The 26,669-nt window shown below is 40.6% G+C and overlaps 1 protein-coding gene and 1 pseudogene across 1 annotated transcript in view; one reads left to right on the plus strand and one right to left on the minus strand.

Annotated features, from left to right (window-relative positions):
* The first annotated feature begins 1,026 nt into the window (after positions 1–1,026).
* Positions 1,027–26,669, plus strand: part of TMCC1 (transmembrane and coiled-coil domain family 1) — a 251,367-nt gene continuing 225,724 nt past the window's right edge. Inside the window, exon 1 of the mRNA XM_028101616.2 lies at positions 1,027–1,121. The gene's annotated coding sequence lies outside the window, so the exon portion shown is untranslated. The remainder of the gene's footprint in view (positions 1,122–26,669) is intronic.
* Positions 22,019–25,959, minus strand: LOC148165095 (TSSK6-activating co-chaperone protein pseudogene; annotated as a pseudogene).

The raw sequence follows: 26,669 nt of genomic DNA on the forward strand, positions 1-26,669 counted from the left end.
TGGCTTCCCAGATTCTCAAATTATAGTCTCAAATCCTTACCTCAGTTATTGCCTACCTTTTCCCACACTCAACCCCACATTCAGTGGTCTTTCAGCGCGCCATTCTGGCCATGCCAAGCTCTCACCTGTTGGACCTTGTTAACTCTTTTCAAGTCATCCTTTGGATTCCAGCCTGCATATCCTTGACTAAACACCTCCACCCCACCCTCCCAGGTTCTCTTAGCACCATGTATCTCCCAGAAGAGATCTTACTAATAACAAGTTTTAATGTTGTGTGTTTCTCCTTTTAACGTTGTCCTTCACCAGATTTAACTTCACAAGGCTAGGGACGCCTTTATTTCCATAACGTTCTCCGAGCAAGTGGAACAGGGCCTACCACACGGAAGAAGCCTCAATACATAAGCGAGAAACGAGTAACTGAATTAGAAAAACGGGATAATAAAGAGATAGGCCGATGGCTGCTTGTGGTCCCTTCAGTGGCAATGCTGGACGGTAAATAGTAACAGTCTCAGTCCTTTTTGCAGCAGCGGACGAAAACCTGTTAGATCGGAGAAAGAAGGCAGGTCTTTAGATCAAGGCAGGGAGAACAGGTGTGTGATCCTGTACAACGGCCAGAAGTGCGCTCAAGCCTGCGTCGCGCCCGAGCCTCGCTCCCCAGGAAAAGGGGCCAGATTGGAGGGTTTGGTTTCAGGCGCTAGTGGCGGGAGGAGCCCACCCGGAGCAGTACAGCATCACCTGCAGCGGTTCGTCTCAAAAGCCCAGCCACCGCGTGGGTGGGCGGGGCCACGCCTTCCGGGGGCCGTCCCCGCCCCCTGAAGCGTGCGCGCACCCGCCGCCGCCTCACGCGTGCGCGGCCGGCTGGGGGCGGAGGTTGTGGGCGGTGGCGGCGGGCGCGCGCGCTCTCGCTTCCTCGCGCCGGTTCGCGCTCCCGCGCCGGGGCTGAAGCGGCAGTGGCGGCTGCAGCGGCGGCTGCGGCGGCTGAGGCGGCGCGGGGGGAGGGCCGGGAGGGGGGTGGTTGGGGGGGGATGGACCCGGCGCGGCGGCTGCAGCGGCAGGAGCCGGCGCTTGAGCTCGAGCCACGGCGCTGGCGGAGACGCCGGCTGCTCCTCCCCTCCCCGCCGGTGAGTGAGTGCCCCCGCCCCGGATGCTGGCGGTGGCCGTGGCCCCTCAGCCCCTCCGCCTCGGGTGGGGAGAGTCGTGAGGGGAGCGTGGCCAGGCGGCGCCGCCGACGCTGGCCCGGCTTCCCGCTCGCGGCCTGGCGCCGTTCGGACCCTTGGTCGCCCCCGTTCGGGGCTGGAGCTCCGGGCCTAGGACTCGTCCTCCGGCATCCCGCCGGGCCTTTTTCTTCCCCAGCTTGTTCCGCTGTCATTTCTACCCTGGGGCTTCTCTCCCCACCCCCACTCTTTGCCCCCTTTCCAGCGCGCCCCTCTGCAGGGCCGAGGGGAGGGAGGGGCGTGTGGGGAGTTGGGCCGGGGCCTGAGGGACTGTTTGGGAGTAGACTGTGTTGGAGGTCTGGGGTCCTGTGAGCCCTCGCTCGTCCTGGCGTCCCCAGAAGTTGACCACTGGGGCTTAGCCATTGCCACCTGAAACCAGTTTTGCACCTTTTGTTTTGATTTTGAACTTGTTTGATGGGAGGAAGGAGCCCCGCTGTACTGGGAACGGGGGGAAAATAGGTGCTGTATGGTGGGTTGTGAGTCTAGGCTGGCTGGGCTTGGTCTAAGAGTGCCTTTTATTAATCCTTTTAGGAAGGGAAAAGGGGGCTCAGTGAGTTGCCCCTTCCCTAAAGGGCCAGAGATCCGTTTATAGCTTGCAAACCCCTGCTTTTTTTTAATTCTAAGCAAAGGTGTGTGTAATGTTGGTCCAGTTGTTGGTTTGGCTCATCCCTTAACAACATTGATGGTGAGGTGAATCTGCAGCAGAGTTTCTTGAAGCAGCCCACTTGAGCTGTTGGCTAATTTTCCCCCTTTTCTTTGGTGACACCATACATATGAGTGTTGGTAGATTCTAGTCAAAGCTTTTGCGGGCTGCCTTTTCATCCTGACTTGTCACAGAGGAAGGGAAGATGAAAACACACACTCTAATCCAAAATGGTTGCTGTAAGTCTTAAATACTCATAAGCATCTCTAGGAAAGGTCTCTGCATTCCTAAATTAGCTAATTCTTAAAAAAAAAAAATTCAGGGCTTAAAAAGCACGTAGCTGCTTTAGAATAAAACTTTGATATGTTTATGTTTTCTAACCAGTATGTTACATTTTGGGAGTGATTGGTTAAACCAAATCCTTGTCTTTGAAGTACCTGTATATAGAAATTGTTGCGAAGGGGCGCCTGGGTGGCTCAGTTGGTTAAGCAGCTGCCTTCGGCTCACGTCATGATCCCAGAATCCTGGGATCGAGCCCCGCATCGGGCTCCCCGCTCCGCGGGGAGCCTGCTTCTTCCTCTGCCTGCCGCTCCACCTGCTTGTGTTCCCTCTCTCACTGTGTCTCTGTCAAATAAATAAATAAAATCTTAAACAAAAAATTGTTGCGAAGCCTGGAGGAAAGAACCTTATGAAAATGTTAATGACAAGATTTCTCCAGGGTCTAGATACGTTTTTTTCTCCATTTGTAGATTAGAACAGTGAGACTGGAATTGTGAGTAGGTGGTAGTTTTACTAGTGTCCTGTAACACACCATGCTTATAGGTGGGATTTTAACTATATCTCGTCCTCTACCAACAGAGTTGGCTTGTATTTTTTTTGAAATCGCACACCCACTCTCTGGCTAGTATAGAAGGATTAAAAAGCTGCTTCTGGTCTGTGGGCGGTAACCTTTTAATTTCTAAAGAGTTTTCATTTGCTTACGGAATAGATTGCTGATCAGCATAGGAAAAATTTAGATATTAAAATTTCATTAGCATGTGATCAAGATGTGTTATAATTATGAGCATTAAGATTTGGCATGGTGTGGGTGCTGTGTACTATGTATAGGAAATTAGATTTCTTGGAGTATTTGCGTCTTAAGATAAATAGAAGCGCAGTCAGCTGACAGAATGTTGTTAACACCTTCCAGTGGTTGAGAGAATCTTTTATGAGCACAAAAAACCTGTACAGTTTGATGAAGAAACCCAGTGACCTGGACTAGTTGGTGACCACCATTTCTTTAAGCTGTTTGCTCCTTCTCTATACTAGAATATTTCCCCTTTCTGCAAGAGTTTTTATGCCTGTCATATATGTACAAAACAAAATGGCTGAGGGCTTAAGTTTAAATTTCTCAGAATGATATTTATGGAGCCCTCATTTATTTATTCATAAAATATTGAGTCCTTATTTTGTTCCAGGAGTTTTTCTAAGTACTGGGCTATGGTGGGGAACAAAATAGACAAGGTCCTTGTGACTGAGCTTTTTTCTGTGTGTATGAGAATGAGGATAGCAAGCAAACATGATAATTCCAGGTAATGCTATAAATCAGCAGTTAGTTTTCTGTAAAAGACCAGAAAGTAAATATTTTAGGCCTTATGGGCCATACAGTTTCTGCTGCAGCTACTCTGTTTAGTGTAAAGTAGCCACAGGCAGTACATAAACAAGTGTTTCTATGTTCTAATTAAACTTTCGAATTTCATGTCATTTTCCCATGTCACAAAATATTATTATTATTTTTTAAAGATTTTATTTGAGAGAATGAGAGAGAGAACACGAGAGGGGGGGAGAGTCAGAGGGAGAAGCAGACTCCCTGCTGAGCAGGGAGCCCGATGTGGGGCTGGATCATGACCTGAGCCGAAGGCAGTTACTTAACCAATTGAGCCACCCAGGTGCACCAAAATATTATTATTCTTTTTTTTTTTTAAGATTTTATTTATTTGACAGAGAGAGACAGTGAGAGCAGGAACACAAGCAGGGGGGGTGGGAGAGGGAGAAGCAGGCTTCCCGCTGAGCAGGGAGCCCGATGTGGGACTCGATCCCAGGACCCTGGGATCATGACCTGAGCCGAAGGCAGACGCTTAACGACTGAGCCACCCAGGCGCCCCAATATTATTATTCTTGATTTTTTTTTCCTTTGGCCATACTAAAACGTGGGACAAGCTGGATTTGGCCTGTAGGCTGTAATCTGGCCCTTTATAGAAAAAGTGCTGATTCCTGGTAACAGCTATGAGGAAAATAAGACAAGATGATGTGATCAGTGAGTGACTGGTGGGGGTCGTGGAGAGGCCTCACTAAGGAGAAGATAGCTGAGTTGTGGTCCAAAAGATGGAAGAACTTTGCTGGCAAATGAAACAGCAGGTACAAAGATCTGCAGGTGGAAATGAGCTGCTCCTATGTTCCCCAGCATTGAACTTTAGTACCATGTCATTCTTGGCTTTGTCTTTTTTTCGTTTTGTTCTTAACTAGGTTGCCCTCTTCCTGTCAGGTTTTAAAAAGTCTACCCATAATAGAATCTAAGACTTGGAAGGAATCTTAACTTTCTACCCAATTGCTTTCTTCTAAAATGTGCTCAGTGATTTTTCAGCTTCTCTTTGAAACCTCTGATGACAGTAACTTCATCGCTTTGAGGTAGCCTATGAGAATTTTAGATAGCTCTAATTGTTAGAATGTTCTTCATGTTGTAATAGGATTCACCCTTTCTACCTTTTTGCCCTGATGCTGCCTTTCAGTGACCATGGAGGAAGCTTGCAGTGGGGTTGTACCTCATTCCCAGGATTCAGTTCTAACTAAAGTCAGCACTTGAAACAAAAATCATATAAAATGAAAACTATACTTAAATCCTTTAGATTGTGGGGCGATTAGGTGGCTTGGTTGGTTAAGCGTCTGACTCTTGAATTCAGCTCAGGTTGTGAGTTTAAGCCTGACTGGTGTTGGGCTCCACGCTGGTTATGGAGCCTACTTAAAAACAACAACAACAACAAAAAACCCTTAAAATGCTTAAAAAGGTACTGTGTGCATGTTTTTGTATATATAATGATATATAATTCTTATGCACTTTGCAAACTGAGAGCCACCGAGCATTACTGAAGGAGCAGGAGGAAATAAATTATTATGTAGATATGTAGGCCTTAAACAGTTTTGCTTTTTTTTTTTTAAAGATTTTATTTATTTATTTGAGAAAGAGAGAATGACAGCACGAGAGGGAAGGGGGTCAGAGGGAGAAGCAGACTCCCTGCTGAGCAGGGAGCCCGATGCGGGACTCGATCCTGGGACTCCAGGATCATGACCTGAGCAGAAGGCAGTCACTTAACCAACTGAGCCACCCAGGTGCCCAACAGTTTTGCTTTTTAAAACAGCTGTCAAATCCCTATCAGAGAGTGGTGGATGGTGGAGAATTTTATGTGTTCCTGCTTCCTTGCAGGGCTAATTTTATTGTATTTTTACTTGAAGCCTTTATTACATTGATAAATGTTTATAAATGTGTTGTGATATTAAATGAGATAATATGTATGGAAGCACATGGTAAGTGGTCAATAAATGTTTGCAAGATTTAGATTAAAATTTTGCTTTAGTGGGCTCATATGCACACTGTCCTTTGAAAAGTTGCAGAGAAGAACTTGGCCACCTGCTTCCTGTCTTTCCAAATTGGCATTTCCTCTTGTGGCTTTACCAAACAGCTGTCACTCTCTATGTCCTTGAGCGTTGGTCACATTTTACCAGAGGTCAGCTAGTAAGTTAAATGACAGTATGATGTAACTCTTTTCTGCCGCATGATTCTTGAACACTGCTGTTGTCTCCCATTTAAATCTTCACTTTTCAGGACTAAATTTCATTTCTTTCATTCCTTTTAGTCTTGTTTCTTCACCCTCTGGTTGTTCTTATGAGTGTACCAATTTATTCTTTTTTACTTTGGTACCCTGAAGTACATTTTAAGGTACAAACTCAACTTTTATCTCCTTGATGAAGTCTACTCTCATAATTCTAGACCTTCTCTATATTCCTAATATACTTTTATCTACACTTCTTAGTTTAATATTTTCTTATATTTGTTTCATGAGCATTTTTCTTACCTCACAGTGAGACAGTAAGCTTCTTAGGGGCCAAAACCATGTTTCAGGTATCTTTTGTGCCCATGCACTGAGTAAAATTTCAGGCATGCAGTAGTTTACAATTAAAAAAAAAACTTTTAAAATAAACTTTTTCTTTTTTTTAGAACAGTGTTATATTCACTGCATTATTGTGAAGATAGTGCAGAGTTCCTGTCTATCCCACACCCAGTTTCCCTTATTCTTAACATCTTCTATTAGTGTGGTAAATTTGTCACAAGTAATGAACCAATATTGATACATTATTACTAAGGCTATACTCAGAGTTCCACAATTTTTCCCTTAATGTGCCCCCCCTTTTGGGGGGAGAGAGAAGCAAGCAAGGGGAGGTGGGGGGGAGGAGAGGGAGAGAGAGAATCCTAAGCAGGCTCTGAGCTCAGTGCAGAGTCCCATGTGGAGCTTGATCTCACAACCCTGAGATCATGACCTGAGCTGAAATCAAGAGTCTGATGCTTAACTGACTGTCACATTAAGGTGCCTCCCCTTAATGTCCCTTTTTGTGTTCCAGGATCCTATTCTTGATGCCACATTATATTTCATAGTTATGTCTTCTCAGCCCCTCTTGGTTCTGACAATTTCTCAGACTTTCCTTGTTTTTAACGACCTTGGCCGTTTCAAAGATAATTGATTAGGTATTTTTGTAGAATGTCCTTCAATTGGTACTTGTGTGATGCTTTTCTAATGGTTAGACTGATGTAATGTGATTTTGGAAAGACCACAGAGGTAAAGTGTCATTCTCATCACAAATCAAGAGTACATACTAGTGATATCACTTGCCGATGTTGATGTTAACCTTGATCACCCAGCTTGTGGTAGTGTTTATTTTCTCATCCGTAAGTTACCCTTTTGTTCCTCCGTTTCTGTGCCATGCTCTGGAAAAAAGTTACTGTGTGATGCCTACACTTAATGACTGATGAGTTATGCTCCACCTCAAGGGTAGAGAATCTACATAAATTTTGTTGCTCAAGTTGTTTGAGGTTTGGCTGTTGGGAACTCTTTCACTTGGCTTCTGTATCCCTTCCCTTTGACATACTCCCACGGTTATGTGTGAACGAGCACTTTCTTTCTGGAAACATAAATGCTCCAGGCTCATCTTTTATATGTCATGTTCCAGTCCAATAGTCAGCCATTTTTCTAAGGAGCCCTAGTTCCTTTTTTTGGGAAATGGTATTAGAAACTAAGATTTTGGGTCCTAGATGTGCTAGGTGCTACTTGAGTATTGTTACTTCTAGGCCATCTGAGTGACAGAACAAAGAGATAAATGTGTATAAATTAAGCTGTGTATATACACATCTGTAAATATTTCTATATGTAACCATTTGTCTATATTAAACTAAACATGAATTCATACTGAGGTTTCCAAGTCTAATTCCTTACCACTCGGATCATTCTAACCACCTCCACTTCAGTCAGAAACCTGGCTTCCGTGCTCTGCTATCCATTTATATAATTCTCCAAATTCCAGTATACATTTGAAGTGGTTTCAAAATTGTTAATCTGTGTACCTGTGGGAAACAACTTTATCGACTAGAACACAGTGCTTATTGATAGTTCCTCTTGCCTTTAGTCTCACAGACTCTTCTTACTTCTAGCGTTACTTGGTCAGCACTTTATTTCTCTATCTGCTTTGTGAGGTTGTTTCATATTTGTAATAGATTTAGATTGTTTTGTCACTTCTGCATTTTATGCTGAGATCCCTTTACGTCTTAAAGGATTATTTAAAAATTTGCATACATTGGGTACCGTGGGTGGCTCAGTCATTAGGTGTCTGCCTTCGGCTCAGGTCATGATCCCGGGGTCCTGGGATTGGCCCCAAGTCGGGCTCCCTGCTCCGTGGGAAGCCTGCTTCTCCCTCTCCCCCTGCTTGTGTTCCCTTTTGCTGTGTCTCTCTCTGTCAAATAAATAAATAAAATTTTTAAAGAAATGTGCATACATTAAGGCTTATTCTCTGTGCTTTAACACAGAATGGGTTTTGACAACTTTTAATACCTTATATTCACCATTATGGTGTCCTGTAGTTTCACTGCTTTAAAAAATTTGTCGCTCACCTATTTAACTCCCCTGATACCAGCCCCTGGCAACTATTGATCTGTTTACTGTCCCTGTAGTTTTGCCTTTGCCAGAATGTCACTATTTCAAGTTTTAAAAAGTGTTTTGAATGATTTTTTTTATGAACACAGCATTTTGTTAAGTAGTGGGAGATACAAGTACTAGACAACCAACACTCTGGAAACATTTTTTTCTATTGAGATAAAATTCATTTAACGCAATTCATCATTTTAACCATTTAAAATGTACAGTTTGGAGGCTTTTAGGTACATTCACAATGTTGTGCAACCGTCACTACTAATTCCAGAACAGTTTCATCAACCCAAAAAGAAACTTTGTATTAATTAAGCAGTTCCTCTTCCCATCCTCTGGCAATCACTAGACTGATTTTTGTCCCTATGGACTTGCTGATTTTGTACATTTCATTTAAGTGGAATTATATAACATATGGTCTTTTATTTCTGGCTTTTGTTTAACAATGTTTTTAAGATTCATCGACGTTGTAGCATATTTCAGAACATAATTCCTTTTTTGTGGATGAATAATAATCCATTGTATTTTGTTCATTTATCAGTTGATGGACATTTGAGTTGTTTTCACTTTTTGGGTATCATGAATAATGCTGCTATGAACATCCATGGAAAGGTTTTTGTTTGAACATGTTTTAGGTTCTTTTGGGTAGGTAATGTGTTTCTTTTGATAATTTTTATTTTCATATTGAAAGGGAAGTTACATTACCCAGTGGCTTATTTGGTGTAAAGTGCTGAAAGAATGCTCCTTTCTCTTGGCATGGTATTTATCAGTGAATAGTGAAATATAATTTTCCTGTTGTCTTTGTAAAGAATTTTGGTCCAATTGGGGCAACAGTAGGTAGTCTTCCTTAGAATCCTGTTAGAGGAACATCCTGAATTATGGTGTGTACCATTTAGTTATCTTTCATAGTAGCAAGTAGTTTCTCATTGTGAAGTTGGATCAGAAGATCTGCTTGTGGTCTAAAGGAATCTCTGAGTGTATGAATTATTTTTAACATTATGTATTCAGAGGGATAGTAGGCAGGATTCCCATTCTGTAATCTATTTGACATTAGTGGTATTATAGAGGTTTTATTCTTATAACCACATTTCCTCTGAGGTTTGGACTATAGTAAAGTGGCATTAAATATTAGTGTTTTCTTTTTCCTTTTTTAGCACCCAACCCTGAACCTTTGTGTGTGTTTTTTTTTTAAGATTTTAATTGAAGAATTTTTTTTTTTAAAGACTTTATTTATTTATTTGACAGAGAGAGACACAGCGAGAGAGGGAACACAAGCAGGGGGGGAGTGGGAGAGGGAGAAGCAGGCTTCCTGCGGAGCAGGGAGCCTGATGCGATGTGCTGCTCGATCCCACGCCTCTGGGATCATGACCTGAGCCAAAGGCAGACGCTAAACGACTGAGCCACCCATGCGCCCCCAACCCTGAAGCTTTGTTTTGCAGTGATTGCTTCAACACCTTTGCTTTGATAAATTCAATTTCCTCAGCAAGACTTGGCAAAAGTGTTCTTGTTTTGCCAATTTGGGGTAGCTTGACCAATTCATTGAAATCTAATGCTGTTTTTCACACTTCTTGAAAGCAAGGAACATGGGGCACCTGGGGTGGCTCAGTCGTTAAGCGTCTGCCTTCGGCTCAGGTCATGATCCCAGGGTCCTGGGATCGAGCCCCACATCGGGCTCCCTGCTCAGCCGGGAAGCCTGCTTCTCCCTCTCCTGCTCCCCCTGCTTGTGTTCCCTCTCTTGCTGTCTCTCTCTCTCTCTGTCAAATAAATAAATAAAATCTTAAAAAAAAAAAAAGAAAGCAAGGAACATTCTTTGCTGGCTTTACTTCTAAGTGACTTTGAGGTTCCCTGGAGACGAGAATATAGATAAATTATATACTAACCACCAACATACTTTATCCCAAGAATATCTCTGTAGGCAAGCCCTTTTTTTTTTTTTTTAAAGATTTAGATTTATTTGACAGAGACACAGCGAGAGAGGGAACACAAGCAGGGGAAGTGGGAGAGGGAGAAGCAGGCTTCCCGTGGAGCAGGGAGCCGGATGCGGGGCTCCATCCCAGGATCTTGGGATCATGACCCGAGCCAAAGGCAGACACCTAATGACTGAGCCACCCAGGTGCCCCAGTAGGCAAGCCCTTTAAAAGTGTTTGTGTAATACAACACTGGGCTGGAACCAAGAATATTTTAATTTTACTTGTCTAAAAACTCATTATTACTGGACCAATAACTTATAGCTTGGGACAGTTTTTTTGGAGAAAAGAGAATATTGACTCTACAGGGATGTTGTGATAGGAAATGAGTTCTATTAATCAGCGTACTTTATTTTTTGAAGACAAGCATTTTGGAAGATAGGTGTATTGTGAAAATTTTTGTTAGTGCTCCCCCCCCCATATTTTAACAATGTAGATGAATTTGTTACCTCATTATAATAAAAGTCTTTGTCAAATAATGTATCTATATTCATTTACTACTTCCAGTGCTCTTCATTTTCCTGTGTAGTTAAAGATTTCTACTGGTACTTTTCCTTCTGAATGAAGGACTTATTTAACATTTCTTGTAGTGCAGGTTTGCTGGTGATTAATTTTTTCAGCTTTTGTATGTCTAAAGAAGTCTTTAATTTGCCATGATTTATAGAAGCTATTTTCACTAGATATAGAATTCTAGGTTGACAGTATTTTTCTTTAAGTATTTTAAAGATGTTGCCTCACTGTCTTCTGGTCCACATTGTTTCCAGTGAGAAGTCAGCTATCATTCTTTATGCCTCTGTATATGATATGTGGTTGTTTTCTTTTGGCTGCCTTCTATTTTTCTTTCAGTTTTTTTTTTTTAAGATTTTATTTATTTGAGAGAGAATGAGAGAGAGAGAGAGCACATGAGAGGGGGGAGGGTCAGAGGGAGAAGCAGACTCCCCGCTGAGCAGGGAGCCCGATGTGGGACTCGATCCCGGGACTCCAGGATCATGACCTGAGCCGAAGGCAGTTGCTTAACCAACTTGAGTCACCCAGGTGCCCTGTACCAGAACTTTTAAAAACTGAAAGAAATGGGCGCCTGGGTGGCTCAGTTGGTTAAGCAACTGCCTTCGGCTCAGGTCGTGATCCTCGAGTCCCACATCGGGCTCCCTGCTCAGCGGGGAGTCTGCTTCTCCCTCTGACCCTCCCCCCTCTCATGTGCTCTCTCTCATTCTCTCTCTCAAATAAATAAATAAAATCTTTAAAAAAAATAAAAAATAAAAGTTCTGGTACAGTACATGTAACATAAAATTTACCATCTTAACCATTTTAATTGTACTGTTCAGTGGTATTTAGTACATTCCTATCATTGTGCAACCATCACAACCATCTTTTTCCAAAACTCTTCATCTTGCAGAAGTGAAGCAGTACCTATTAAAAAAGCACTCCCATTACCCAAGCCCCTGGTAACCACCATTTTACTTTCTGTTTGTGATTTTGACAACTTTAGGTAATTCATGTAAGTGGAATCATACAGTATTTGTCTTTTTGTGACTGGGTTACTTACTTAGCATAATGTCATAAAGGTTCATCCATGTTGTAATATGTGTCAGAATTCCTTTCCTTTTTGAAGCCAAATAATATTCCATTGTATGTATAGACCACATTTAGCTATCTGTTTTTCTGTCAATGAATGTTTGTGTTGTTTCTATGTTTTAGCTCTTGTGAATAGAGCTGTGAACATGAGTGTACAAATACCTCTTTGAGGTCCTGCTTTTAGTTCTTTTGGGTATGTACCTAGAACTGGAATTGCTGGATCATATGATAATTATATGTTTAAATTTTGATTAATTGCCATGCTGTTTTTCACAGTGGCTCTGTTGTTTTCTCCACATTCTTGATAACATTGTTATTTTCTGTTTTTTTTTTTGTTTTTTTTTGGATAGTAGCCATCCTAATGAGTATGAGATGGTATTTCATTGTGGTTTTGATTTGCATTTTCTTTTTTTTTTTTTTAAGATTTTCTTTATTTGAGAGAGAGTGCATGCAAGTGTGAGCATGAGTAGTGGGGAGGGGGCAGAGGGAGAAGCAGACTCCTTGCTGAGTAGGGAGCTGGGTGCAGGGCTTGATCCCAGGATCCTGAGACCATGACCTGAGCCGAAGGTAGATGCTTAACTGAACTGAGCCACCCAGGCACCCCTGATTTGCATTTTCTTTTTTTTTAAATATATATATTTTTAAAATATATATTTTTTAAAGATTTTATTTATTTATTTGAGAGAGAGAATGAGAGATAGAGAGCACGAATGGAAAGAGGGTCAGAGGGAGAAGCAGACTCCCTGCTGAGCAGGGAGCCCAATGTGGAATTCGATCCCAGGACTCCAGGATCATGACCTGAGCCGAAGGCAGTCACTTAACCAACTGAGCCACCCAGGGGCCCCTGCATTTTCTTAATAATTAGTTATGTTGAGCATCATAATGTACTGATTGCCATTCATATATCTTCTTTGGACGAATGTCTGTTCAGGTTCTTTGTCCATTTTTCTATTGGGTTGTTCATTTTTTGTGGTTTGTTGAGTTGTAGGCAATCTTTCTATATTCTGGATATTAATTACTTTTGAAATATATAATTTGCAAATACTTTATTCTGTATTCCTCTGGCTGCCTTTTTTTTAAAGATTCATTTATTAATTTTATAGAGAGGGCAAGCACATGTGTAATGCAAGCAGGGGGAGGGGCAGAGGAAGAGGGAGAAAGAATCCTTTTTTTTTTAAAAATTATTTATTTATTTATTGAGAGAGAGAGAGAGAGAGAGAGAGAGAGTGTGCACAAGCAGGGGGGAGGGACAGAGGGAGAAGCAGATTCCCTGCTGAGCAGGGAGCCCAATGCAGAGGACTTGATCCCAGGACCCTGTGATCATGACCTGAGCCTAAGGCAGATGCTTAACTGACAGAGCCACCCAGGCGCCTAAGAAAGAGAATCCTTAATCAGACTCCCTGCTGAGCATGGAGCCTGACGTGGAGCTCTGTCTTCTCTGGCTGCTTTTAAGATTTTTTTTTTCCCCTTACCTCTGGATTTAAGGAAATTGATTCCAAGTATTTCTTGGTGGAGTTTTAGCTTTCTTCGTTTCTTGAGCTTAGTGTTTGTTGAGCTTCTTCGATCTGTAGGTTTGTTACTTTCATCAAATTTAGAAAATTTTTGGATTGTTTTTTCAAATCTTCCCCCTGCCAAGATTCCAATTACACATATGTTATTAAGCTCCTTGAGTTTGTCCCATAGCTCACTGATGCTGTGCCCTTTTTTTTTAGTTTTCTTGTATTCTGGGTTTCATTTTGGGTAGTTTCTATTATTATGTGTTTACATTCACAGATCTTTTCTTCTGCATTGTCTTATCTACTCTTAATCCCATTCAGTGTATTTCATTTCAGTCTACTATATATTCTATAATTTGTAGTTTGATAGAAATGCAGTGACATGGCAGGTGTCAAGAAATACTATCTTTGCTGCCAAAATAAAAGGTTCCTAATTCTTTAAGCTATCTGAAGGGTATACAAAATCACCATATGTGTTAACTTAACCTTGTCTCTTGGTTTCTACATTGACTTCGTTTTTCTGCCAGACCTACCTATGTATTTTTTTCATGTTATTTTATATTTTCTTTTGACGTAGATACCTGCTGACATAGACATCTGTTCTATAATATTTGTTTTTTAAGGCACCAGAGTGCTTGGTCTGTTTGCCATACTACTTAATATTATTTATCTGTATTTGGTTGTATGATATGAGCATCATCTTGCTATAAAAGGCATGAAATACGTTTTTATACTTTGTTTTACTCTACTGCTTATTTATTACTAATCAGAGAGCTGGACTACCTGCTGAAGTGTACCTTTGATTGCAGCTGTCATTGATAACCCTAGTGCCACCTGGGCTTGGCCACTTGTCTTACCTCCATGTGATCTTTCAGTGTTACTAATATCAACTTAAAAAATTTTGCAGACTGACAACTGGTAATTATTTGCCAGCCAGTCATTTGCATTTAGTAGTATTTCTCCTCTTGCTCCCTGTCCCAGCGGGTGTTTCTCGAGGACACACCCACAGTTAGCACTTTCTTCAGATGCTGACACTTGGTGAACAGCAACTCTTGATCACAAGATTAACAAGATCAAGATCCGTACTCCCAGGCTGGATCTCTTTTCATATGGATCTTTTGTTTCTTTGTCTTTTTAAAAAATAACTTTCTGGGAAATACTTTGGATTACAACTGTTCATCCTCATCTATGCAAAGAAAGGAAAGCTGTTGTGCTGGGATTTTGAGGAGGTATGTCTTTTTTCTTCTATTGCAAAACTGCATCACTTAGGTACTCAGCATTAGACAATAATGACTTAACATTGACTCTTTCTTCACTAGAATTTCATTCTTACTCATTCACTTGTTCCATCTTCCTTTCTCCCATTCTCTCTCTTTAAGCAATTTTCATAACTTAATTAGAACTTTCTTGTTGCGTGGATATAGCAGCTCATTTCTTACATTCTTCCTGAATGTCATTGGACTCTGGGTTAGACTTACAAGTAACAGGAAGCTGTTTGAATCTTTATGCCTCAAGTCAGGATTGTGACTTTGATGAACAGAGTTTGTTCTCATTCTGCATAGACACTGGGAAAGCTTAGTATCTTTAGGATAATATGTAGCTGTATGATTTTGTAGTCTGGTTCAGTATCATTTGCAAGAGGAGGTATGATAGTAGAGTTTTGTTTTTTTTTTAAAGATTTTATTTAATTATTAGAGAGAGAGATGCGGGGCTTTATCTTAGGACCCCGGGATCATGACTGGAGCCAAAGGCAGATGCTTAACTGACTGAGCCACTCAGGCGCTCCTGATATTGGGAGAGTTTTTAACTGAAAATTGAGAGACTTCAATCCCAGTTTTGACATTGTTACTGCCATGCTTTGAGGTACAGTATGTTTGTTTTCTCATCTCCAAAATTGAGCTTAACATTACTTGCTTTCCATAAACCTCATGGGACTGTTGCGGGTCAGGTGAGAAATTTTGTGTGGAAGACTGTTATATCAGTGTAAAGGCTTGTTACTGCATTGCAGAGAGCTGTAGGCATCTTTCTTCTTTTTATTTTTTTAAATTTTTTTTTTTAAGATTTTATTTATTTATTTGACACACACAGACACAGCAAGAGAAGGAACACAAGCAGGGGTAGTGGGAGAGGGAGAAGCAGGCTTACCGCAGAGCAGGGAGCCCAATGCGGGCTCGATCCCAGGACCCCGGGATCATGACCCGAGCCAAAGGCAGATGCCTAATGACTGAGCCACCCAGGCGCCCCATCTTTCTTCTTTTTAATCAAAGACTCAGTTTTTATTTCTGCAGACTTTTTGATGGTACAGCCCTGTTATGAATCAGATTTTTACATTTCCATACTTAATCATGGATGAACAGTAGTGCTTATAGTGCCTAATTACATGGTAGGTGCTCAGTATATTTTAGAAAGTGGATTTGTTGAATGTGATGCTAAGAAAACATCAGTTTGTATGGTAAGGAACCATTTTACAAAATCTATTGGATAGTGTTTTGAAGAGAAATATTTGTTTATTTTATGCATTTAAAAATATTTATTGAGGGCTAACTAGGTTCTGGGCACTGGGGAAGAAAACAGATTTCTGCTTTCATAGAAGTTAATTTATGTTTTATGTGGGGAGATAGAATAAACAAGGTAAAAAAATAAAAATCATTTTATAATGACAAGTCCTAATGAGAAAAGTAAAAGCAGGAAAGAAGAATAGGGCATATTGAGGGGAGGGATTGAGTGGTCATAGATGGCTCACAGAGAAGGTGACATTTGAGTGAAAGCTTGAAAGGTGTGAGAAAGTAAGCCATGCAGATAAATGAGCGATGACAAGTGCAAAGGTCCTGAGACAGAAACTTGCCTGGGAAATGGCAAGGATTGAGGGGGGGAGTAGGTGCTTATCTTGTGCTGCCTCAGGGAAGTACTTTCCAGACTTTAATGTGCATATGGTTTAAGTAGGTGGTTGTTGTTAAAACTCAGATTCTAATTTTGTAGGTTTGAGGTAGGGTTCATTTCTAGCATGCTCCCAGTTGCTGCTGGTGCTGTTGTTCCTTTGTAGGGCTTTAGCTTTTAGGCTCAGTGAAATGGGAAATCTTCAGAGGGTTTTGGGTAGTGGTATGACATGATCTGATTTCCATTTTGACATCATGCCTCTGGCTGCTGTGCTGGTAATAGGCTCATGGTGGATTTGGCAAGAGGTAAGGCAAGAACACCAGTTAGGAGGCTCTTGCTGTAATCCAAGTGAGAGAAGACGACAGTTTGCACTGTGGGGTGGCAGTGAATGTGGTGACACATGGTCTGGTTCTGGATATATTTTTCAAGTAGAATCAGCTGGTTTTGCTGATAGATTGGATGTGTGCTCTGAAAGGAAGGAAGGAGTTAAGGACAATTCGAAGGTTTTTGCTCTAAGTTCCTGCAAGGACACCATTTATTCATATGGGAAAGACTGAAAGACTAACAAGTTTGGAAGGGAAGAACGGGAGCTCAGTTTTGGACATGTATTATAGATGCCTACTAAACTTAGTAGAGATGTTGAGTACGTAGCTGGTTTATGAGTCTGGAATTTAGGAAAGAGGATCTATTGTAGGTATACCACTGGGTGTTTCTGACAAAAACATTATATTTAAGTCAGGAGGCTGGGTGAGGTCACCAAGCAAATGAGTAGAGATAGAAGAAGTTAAAGAACTTAATTAACTCTGGAGTGGACCAGAGGTTAGAGGTCTTTAGAAGTGAGGAGGATGAGGAGGAACAGTCAAAGGAGACAGCATCAGCCAGGGAAGTAGGAAGACAGACAGGTGAGAGGGTATCCTGAAGCCAAATGAGGAAAGTGTTGTTATCAACTGTGCTAAATACTAAACAATTATGAGGAGGGCTGAGAAATAACTATTTGATTTAGCAGTGTGGAAATTATTGGTAATCTTGGTAAGAATAGTTTCAGTGAGGCAATGGGAGTAAAAATCTGATTGGAGATGTTGCCTTTCCAATAGTAAAACAGTCCTAAACCCTGATGAGGTTGTATTTAGGTAAAAATCTGCAACTCCTGATAAATGTCTAGGATAGGAGAAGATTAAGATGTTTAAGTACTGTTACTAGCGACTGGTTTGATTAATTGCTCATTTAAATTGAAATTGCAAAACGTGCTTTGAAATCTTTAGGTATTCTCAACCACTGATTCTTAGTTCTTGAATTTTTATTTCATGCCTTCAGGATTTTCAAATCATCCTTAGCAGTTATAAAAAAAAGAAGAAATGTGAGGATTTGTTAGGAACCAACTGGCTCTCAGCTACTCTTCTTTCCTAGGTTACATGGCTGAAAGACACTTTAAAGACTAATTGGGTTGTCAAAGGGGACTGTGAGAACCGCCTCACCTATCTCTTCCTTAGTGGAAGTGTTAATCTTTGTAGCATCTTCAACCTGATAATCTTGGGCAGACAACCAAAATAGACAAGTTATGCTTAGATATAACTTACTCAGTCTTTATGGAAGACCTCTTTTTCTTCATTTGTTTATTTAAAAAATATTTATCAAATACTTGCATGAATGTTTGGTTCTGTTGTAGCTGCTGGAGATGCAACGCATTAAAGTTTTTGCCTGACTGGAGTTTATGTTCTAGTTGGAATGAAGTAGCAGATTGGGACCAAAACTTGGTGGTGGTCTCTGTCTAGTACTGGTTGTCCTAAAGCTGTGTGGGCATATGCGAATCACAGAGAAATAAAATAATAGTAAATATATAACATAGAACACTATGCTGCTGTTAAAAAATGACACAAATTACTTTATTTCCACTAGAATTTACTAAAATTTAAGCTCCATTAGTATCCATGGATAGATATAAAGTTTATAACGTAAAGATAGCGTTAAGGAGGGCACGTATTGAATGGAGCACTGGGTGTTATATGCAAACAGTGAATCATGGAACACTACATCAAAAACTAATGATGTAATGTGTGGTGATTAACACAATAAAATAAAATTAAAAAAAAGATATAGTCAACTGTAAATAACAGTAGCAATATCTAACAGCTGCCTAAACAGTAAAGACTCTAAATTGTCTCATGTAAATAGAAACAAGGAAATAGGTGGTTCAGGGCTAGTTTGGTAGCTTGGTAATATTTATTAGACCCAGGTTTTCCCCCTCCTTAACTCTATTATCCTCAGTATATTGTTTTTTTTTTTTTTTCAGTTTCTCTGTGTAGCCTCATGGTTGTAGGATGGCTGCCTTAATTCTAAGCAGCACGACTAACTGCATTCAAAAACAGGAAATGGAGGGCAAAATATTTTTCTAATGGGAAGACTGGGTCATTTTAAACGGGGAGAAAATAATTCCCAGAAGTCTCCTAAACAGTGCTTCATGAACTTCAGGAGTATGTAAGACTGACCTAGGAAAATATAAATTCCACAAGTAGAGATTCTGAAATCTGTAGGTTTTTAGTGGGGCCTGGGAATTTGTATCACTAATGCACTCCCGTTTGATGCTGATGCTGTGAATTTGAGTAACACTGCCATATACATTGTCTCCTTACATTTCAGAGAGGGTCATATTGCTTTCTGCCCCTGACCCCAGGCATGTCTGGGAAAGTGATTACCTGGCAAAGAGAATATGATAGCCATAGTTGGCTTCGACTGATCATGAGTCATCTCTTGGGGTTGGGCACATTATTACCCTGAACAAATGTGAATTCTGATGAGGAAGAAGGGAGAAATGGCTGTGGGGTTGACAACTAAGCATCTGGCACTTTTGTTATTATAAAAGTTGCAGTGAATATCCATGCTCCAAAGAAAAGGTAGGTGTAGTTAAAATTTTTATAGATATTTCCAAATTGTGCTCTAAAGAATTGGAATCAATTTACATTCCCATCAGCAGTCTGTGCGTTTACTTCTTTCTACTGCTTACAAATTAGATATGTTATCTACTTTGATCTTTGCTACTCCGATAAGTAAAAAAATGTTATCACATTATAGATTTGTATGTTATTTTTTAAAGTAGGCTCCATGCCTAGCATGGAGCCCAGCGCGGGGCTTGAACTCATGACCCTGAGATCAAGACCTGAGCTGATATCAAGAGTCAGATACTTAACCTACTGAGCCACCCAGGCGTCCCAACATTATAGATTTAATTTACTTTGCTTTTCATCTCACACCTGTCAGAATGGTTAAAATAAAAAATATAAACAACAGGTGTTGGCAAGGATGGGGGGGAAAAGGGAACCCTAATGCACTGTCATTGGGAATGCAAACTGGGGTAGCCACTGTGGAAAACAATATGGAGGCTCCTCAAAAAATTAAAAATAGAGGGGCACCTGGCTTAGTTGGTGGAGCATGTGACTCTTGATCTCAGGGTTGTGAGTTTGAGCCCCACATTTGGCATAGAGATTATTTAAAAAAGAAAGAAGTTAAACATATGTGATCCAATAATTTGCTGCTAGATATTTACCCCAAAAATACAGAAACACTTATTCAGAGGTATACACACATCCCTGTGTTTATAGCAGCATTATTTACAATAGTTAAATTATGGAGGCAGCCCAGGTGTCCATCAATAAATGAGTGGATAAAGAAGATGTGATTATATATATAGTATATATACACACATATACATACAATGGAATGCTACTCAGCCATAAAAAAGAACGAAATCTTGCCATTTGCAACAGCATGATGGATCTGCAGGGTATAATGCTAAGTGAAATAAGTCTGAGAAAGACAAATACTATATGATTTCATTCATGTGAAATTTAAGAAATAAAATAAATGAGCAAAGGAAAAAAAAGAAGCCAACAAACAGACTTTTAACCAATGAGAACAAACTAATGGTTACCAGAGGGCAGGTGGGGGGGGGGGTGGGTGAAATAGATGATGGGGATTAAGGAGGGCAACTTGGGATGAGCAGTGGGTGATGAATGGAATTGTTGACTCACTGTATTGTACACCCGAAACTAATATAACACTGTTAACTATACTAGAATTAAAATGAAATTGAAAACTTTAATCACATAAAAAATTTACATTGCTCTTTCTGAATGAGGTTTGAAGATCTTTTTATCTATGTAAAAACAATTTATCTTTGCTTTTCTGTGAACTGGTTGCTCATGTTAGACTTTGCTTTTTTCATTGATTAATTGCTTTTTTCACTTAGGAATTTGTAGGAGCCATTTATATAATGAAATCAGTGTATGTGTTGTAAATATCTTTTCCCAGTTTGTTGGTCTTTTAAACCTGGTTTGCTTATTTGTTTTGTTATAAAGCACAATGTGGTTATATAGGCTTGTAAGTTCTCTTTTTGCCAAGCTTTATGGATCTGGATCTTTAATAATGGTATAATATGCATGCTTACTAAAAATTTTATAAATGATACTGAAACTGGGAGTGTTATCTAATAGGTTGCATCAGAGAAAATCGAGGCAATCTAAGCAGGATGAGGTATGAAAGTGACAAGATAGGTGTCATAGAAATGTAAAGTCTTACTCTTTAACAGAAATGATCTGGCCCAAAATAATTTTTTTCATTTGAGAGCCACCATAGTTTAAGGTAGTTAATTGTATGAGTTGGCTGTGAAAAGAGGCTAACATTGATGCATTGATGAATATTTATAGATGTACAGTGCCAAATTAAGATGTATAGTGCTAAATTAAGAGAAGTAATAGTCCCTTTGTTCTTGTACTGTCAGGTTATATCTGGAGTATTGTGTCCACTTATGGATTTTACACTTCAGTGGGACAATGATAATCTAAATTGTCCAGATGAATGTGACTAGAATATTGAGAGCTCTAGGGACCATATCTAATGAAGAACAATTGAAGAATCAGGAGCTGTTTTGCTACAGAAGATAATACTTGGAAACAACTATCTAAATTATTTGAAGAATTGTGTTAAGCAAGAGGGAGCAGACTCATCATCTGTATTGCTCCAGAGGACAGACAGTGGGTTAGAAGCTATGTTGGAGATGAATTTCTTCCCACTGTTGAGACCTTTTGCACAGTAAGACCTGTCCCACAGTGGGATAGACAAAATTATGAGGTCTCTGTCATTAGAGATATTCAAGTGTAGGTTGGGTGATCATCTTCTGGAGATAAAGGTGTTCCTGCAGTTTGGACTACATGATCTTCTTGTCCCTCCCAGCTCTTAATATTTTCTAATCTCAAGTAGACTCTCTCCTTTGTGCTAATATTGGTAACAATGAAAAGGTAATGAAAACTCTTGTTCACTTTAGTTCCTTGATAACTAAAGAAAAGACATAAAATGTTTTCCAACCAGCAAGAGAATGCAATGCCCAAAAGGCAGTTTTAAAAAAGTGTATAAAGCAGAAAACTAGAATACTAGATCTGTATATGGACTATTTTTATGTTTTTGACAGCATTTCTTTTTTTTTAATTTATTTTTTAAGATTTTATTTATTCATTTGAAAGAGAGGGAGGGAGAGAGCACAAGCAGGGAGGAGAGGGAGAAGTAGGCTCCCTGCTGAGAAGAGGACATGGGGCTCCATCCCAGGTCCTAGGACCCTGAGACCATGACCTGAGCTGAAGGCAGATGCACACCAGCTGAGCCACCCAGGTGCCCCTTGACAGCATTTCTTTTTCTTTTCTTTTCTTTTTTTTTTAAAGATTATTTATTTGACAGAGAGAGACACAGAGAGGGAACGTAAGCAGGGGGAGTGGGAGAGGGAGAAGCAGGCTTCCCGCGGAGCAGGGAGCCGGATGCGGGGCTCCATCCCAAGACCCTGGGATCACGACCTGAGCCAGGGCAGACCTGAGGCGAAGGCAGACGCTTAACGACTGAGCCACCCTGGCGCCCCCTTGACAACATTTCTTAAGGCCAGTCTGTCTGTCTCCCTCCCGCCCTCCTCCTCCCCCTCCTCCCCCTCCTCTCACCTTTCCTTTCCTTTTCCTTTCTTTTTTTTTTCTTGTTCCACAGTTCATTTACTGAATTGGGGTAGATGATTTAACAATAGATTGTGAGATAAGGCTGGGAGAGGAATTCTTTGCTTTCCCTCCCAGGAGCCACAGTTGTGTTATGGATGCTTATAAACTTTCCTGAATAGCTTTCTGTTGGGCAAGCTCTGATAACTACTTGTGTGTGGGTCTGAAACTGGAGATTGGCATACATACATTCTAGGAGTCTGGGAATTTCTTGGACTTATGGTCAGCTCCTGAGGGCTGCTTTGTTGTCCAGATGTTCAGGAAAGTGGCTGGTGGGAACTTGCTTGAAGACTGATAAAGCTGGGGGAAAGTTTGGCTCCACAGAGAGGCACAGCATTACTTTCCTGTGGCTTTTCTGTTAGTGGGTTGACTGGGGGCTGCATTGTTAGTCAAAAGCCTCACAACTGGCACCCCCGCACCCCCCCATTAAGACTAGTCTTTCAAGAGTATAATTTGGGACATGTTCTTAATTAACGATTGTTAGAGAGTTTATAATTTTATACTATATAATAGAAAGGAAATGTTGCCATAGTGTAAAAGAATGCAGGGATTTGTGTTTTAAAACTAGATTTAGTTCTCTGCTACTTGCTGTGTGCAATGGGAAATTTAATGATGAGATTTAATTTTCTCATCTGCTCTTGGGGGCAGTATCTGTCTTTCAGAGTTGCATATACTGGAAAAAATTTACCCTAAGGTTAATGCCTGGCATAAAAATGGTATGAAATTATTATTTTTTAAAGATTTTATTTTTATTTATTTATTTTTAAAAATTTTATTTATTTATTTGACAGAGAGTGTGTGAGACAGGGAACACAAGCAGGGGGAGTAGGAGAAGGAGAAGCAGGCTCCCCGCCAAGCAGGGAGCCCGATGTGGGGCTAGATCCCAGGACCCTGGGCTGAAGGCAGATGCTTAACGATTGAGCTGAAGTTCTCTTTTTGCCAAGCTTTATGGATCTGGATCTTTAATAATGGTATAATACGCATGCTTACTAAAAATTTTGTAAATGATACTGAAACTGGGAGTGTTATCTAATAGGTTGCATCAGAGAAAATTGAGGCAGACGCTTAACGATTGAGCCACCCAGGCGCCCCAAAGATTTTATTTTTTAAAGCAATCTCTACACCCAACGTGGGGCTCAAACTCAGAACCCTGAGATCAGGAGTCACATGTTCCACTGATTGAGCCAGCCAGGCACCTCAGATGACATAATTTTTTTAAGTAGAGGTTTTCTCTTTTATTTCATTTATTTTTTATTATTTATTAGAGAGCACAGAGGGAGAGTGAGAGGGAGAAGCAGACTCCCTGCTGAACCGAACGCAGGGCCTGATCCCAGGATCCTGAAATCATGACCTGAGCCGAAGGCAGATGCTTGACCAACTGAGCCACCCTGATGCCCCATAAAGTTATTTCTAATTATTATTAGTAGCAACTATTCTGTCAACATTACTTAATTTTTTGAGTCTTCTATTTATACATGTCCAGCAAGGTAAACTGGGAGATGGTATCAACAAATCCATTTGTATCTTTAAGTTTTATAAATATACACTGTAATTAATAACTACTTGTGTGTGGGTGTTTCCACATCACAGCCAGTTCTCCAATTCTGACACCAGTCCAACATTTGAATTCAATTCTGACACTGTGTACCTGGAGTTAAAGTGTCAGATCCTACAAATTAAAGGGCTCAGTTCCACAAGACTGCCCTCATTGTAGACACCAGTTGCAAGTCCTGGGCCACCTGTGCAAAAAAATTCTGGGGTTTCCATGATCCCTCCTCAGATTAAGTAATTTGCTGGGAGAACTCACAGAACTTGGAAAAAGCACTTTACCTATGTTTAAAGGCTTAAAAAGAATGCAACTCAGAAACAGCCAAGTGGAGAGGATGCATAGGGTAAGTATGGGGAGCTTCCCTGCCTTCTCTGTACCTCAGTGTGTTCACTCACTCAGAAGCTCTCTGAACCCTGTTGTTGAGGGGTTTTTGAGAAGGTTCTGTTACCCAGGAATGATTGGTTAAATCATTGGCATTGGTAATTAACTTATTCTCCAGCCTCTCCCTTTCCCCATATTGAGGGATGGGGCCTGAAAGTTTCAACCCTCAAATCGTGGTTGGTCCCTCTGACAACCGGTTCCCATCTTGAGCTATGTAGGGGTCTACCAAGAGTCACCTCGTTAGCATAAACTGCAGTGTGGTTGAAAGAGACTTGTTATGAATAACAAAAGACACTCCTATCATGAAATTCCAAGGGTTTTAGGAGTTCTTTGCCTGGAATGAGGGACAAAATCCAGATACAGTTGACCCTCACACAACATGGGTGTAAACTTAATGCAGGTCCGCTTACACATGGGATTTTTTTTTTTTTGATAAAAACATAGTACTATAAATGTACTTTTTCTTATGATTTTCTTAGTATTTCCTTTTGCGTACTTTACAGTATATAATGCATATAATGTACACAATATGTGTTAATCACAGTTTAAGTTGTTGGTAAGGCTTCCAGTCAACAGTAGGGTATTAGTAGTTAAGTTCTTAGGGAGTTAAAAGCTATATGCAGATGTTTGACTCCACAGGATGTTGGCGCCCCTGACCTCCTCGTGTTCAAGGGTCAACAGTAACTAGATACCGTTTTTTAGAACAGAGGGCTAGGTTTTAGAACATTAGTGTTGAATTCCCTCTGGGTCATTGATATGTTTCTTTTTTGGGCCATCGTGCCACGGTTTTGATTCTTGGTAATGTAAATAATAGTTGTTTTGAAATGTTTAGATGAAAGGTGGCATTGAAACAGCTAAATGCTAAATGAGCTAAACTTTGAAACAGCTAAATGAGCCTGGGTGGCTCAGTTGTTGGGCGACTGCCTTCGGCTCAGGTCATGATCCCAGGACCAAGCCCCACATTGCATTGAGCTCCCTGCTCCATGGGAAGCCTGCTTCTCCCTCTCCCCCTGCTTGTGTTCCCTCTCTCGCTGTGTCTCTTTGTCAGATAAATAAATAAAATCTTTAAAAAAAAGAAAGAAAGAAACAGCTAAATGCCATATTCTTGAGGGGTCTTTATCAAATTCCAGTATTGTTTCTTTTTCTGCTTAGACTTTTGTCTTCAGATGGCTTCACTCTAATCCTGTGACAAAACGAATTCTTCAGTGTGATATGACAACATCATTTTTCCAACAGGAATAAAGCTCATTTTTCTTAAACTATTGGGTCATGAAATTTGGGTAGAGGTGTTTTTGTTGGCTTATGCTTTTTAATGGTAAACAACAATCAGGACAGGAAAGGTAATTTGTGTGAAATTTTAAATTCTTTCCTACTTTAAAGTTTTTTTTTCTTCCCTCCTTTGCCTGCTTATTTTAACATGCTTTTTAGAGATGTGGACACTGTCTTGTCCTAATACAGAAATTTCCTTAGAATGTAAGCCTTAATTAATGTTTTTTTAAGACTACTTTTTAAAAAAGATTTATTTATTTGAGAGAGCGAGCAAATGAGCACATGAGTGCAACAGGGGCAGGGGGCAGAGGGAGAGAAACTCAAGCAGACTCCCCACTGAGCGGGAGCCCGATGTGGACCTGGATCCCATAACCCTTAGATCACAACCCTGAGATGATGACCCAAACCAAAATCAAGAGTTGTTCAACTGACTAAGCCACCGAGGTGCCCCAGCCTTAATTAATGTTTTAAATGTTTTTCAACATCCATGGAAAGCATCTTGGTAAACAAGAGTGGGCACTGGTCTAATATAGTACCTAGCAGAGTTCTCAGTCATATTCGGTACTCAGTAAATATCTTTTCTAGAAGTTAGAAGCCTTCATTCTAACCTTTGCTTCCAGCTACCTGTGTGATCTAATTAGAGTCTAATTCCTCATCTTTAAAATTGTGAGAATCCCTTCTACTTCTGATTCGGTGACTCAATTCATTCCTGGCGTACCTAGCAGAGTTCTCAGTCATATTCGGTACTCAGTAAATATCTTTTCTAGAAGTTAGAAGCCTTCATTCTAACCTTTGCTTCCAGCTACCTGTGTGATCTAATTAGAGTCTCATTCCTCATCTTTAAAATTGTGAGAATCCCTTCTACTTCTGATTCGGTGACTCAATTCATTCCTGGCCTTACTTTTATTTTTTTATTTTATTTTATTTTATTTTTTTTTAAAAGATTTTATTTATTTATTTGAGAGAGAGAGAATGAGAGATAGCACGAGAGGGAAGAGGGTCAGAGGGAGAAGCAGACCCCCCGCTGAGCAGGGAGCCCGATGCGGGACTCGATCCCGGGACTCCAGGATCATGACCTGAGCCGAAGGCAGTCGCTTAACCAACTGAGCCACCCAGGTGCCCCTGGCCTTACTTTTAAACATTTACTTTCAGTATGGCCTTTAAGTCAGTTTCTTGAAAACGAGCATACACAGAGTCAATCACCAGATAGGCTGATTTTGGAAAGAGTTGTGAAATAACCCACCCTGTGTGGCTTCAGTTATTTGCTTGGCCATATGTTTTTTTCTTTACTCTGGGAGAGTTACCTTCGGTTTTCTGCTCATACTAGGATGGGACTAGGTGTTTGTCAACTAATAGCTTTCTTTTTTTTTTTTTTAAAGATTTATTTATTTGAGAGAGAGAATGAGAGCGAGAGAGTACATGAGAGGGGGGAAGGTCAGAGGGAGAAG

The sequence above is a fragment of the Eumetopias jubatus genome, unplaced genomic scaffold (assembly GCF_037043125.1).
Source record: "Eumetopias jubatus isolate StellerSeaLion01/CBP00866 unplaced genomic scaffold, mEumJub1_p1.0 scaffold_1, whole genome shotgun sequence".
Classification (NCBI taxonomy): domain Eukaryota; kingdom Metazoa; phylum Chordata; class Mammalia; order Carnivora; family Otariidae; genus Eumetopias; species Eumetopias jubatus.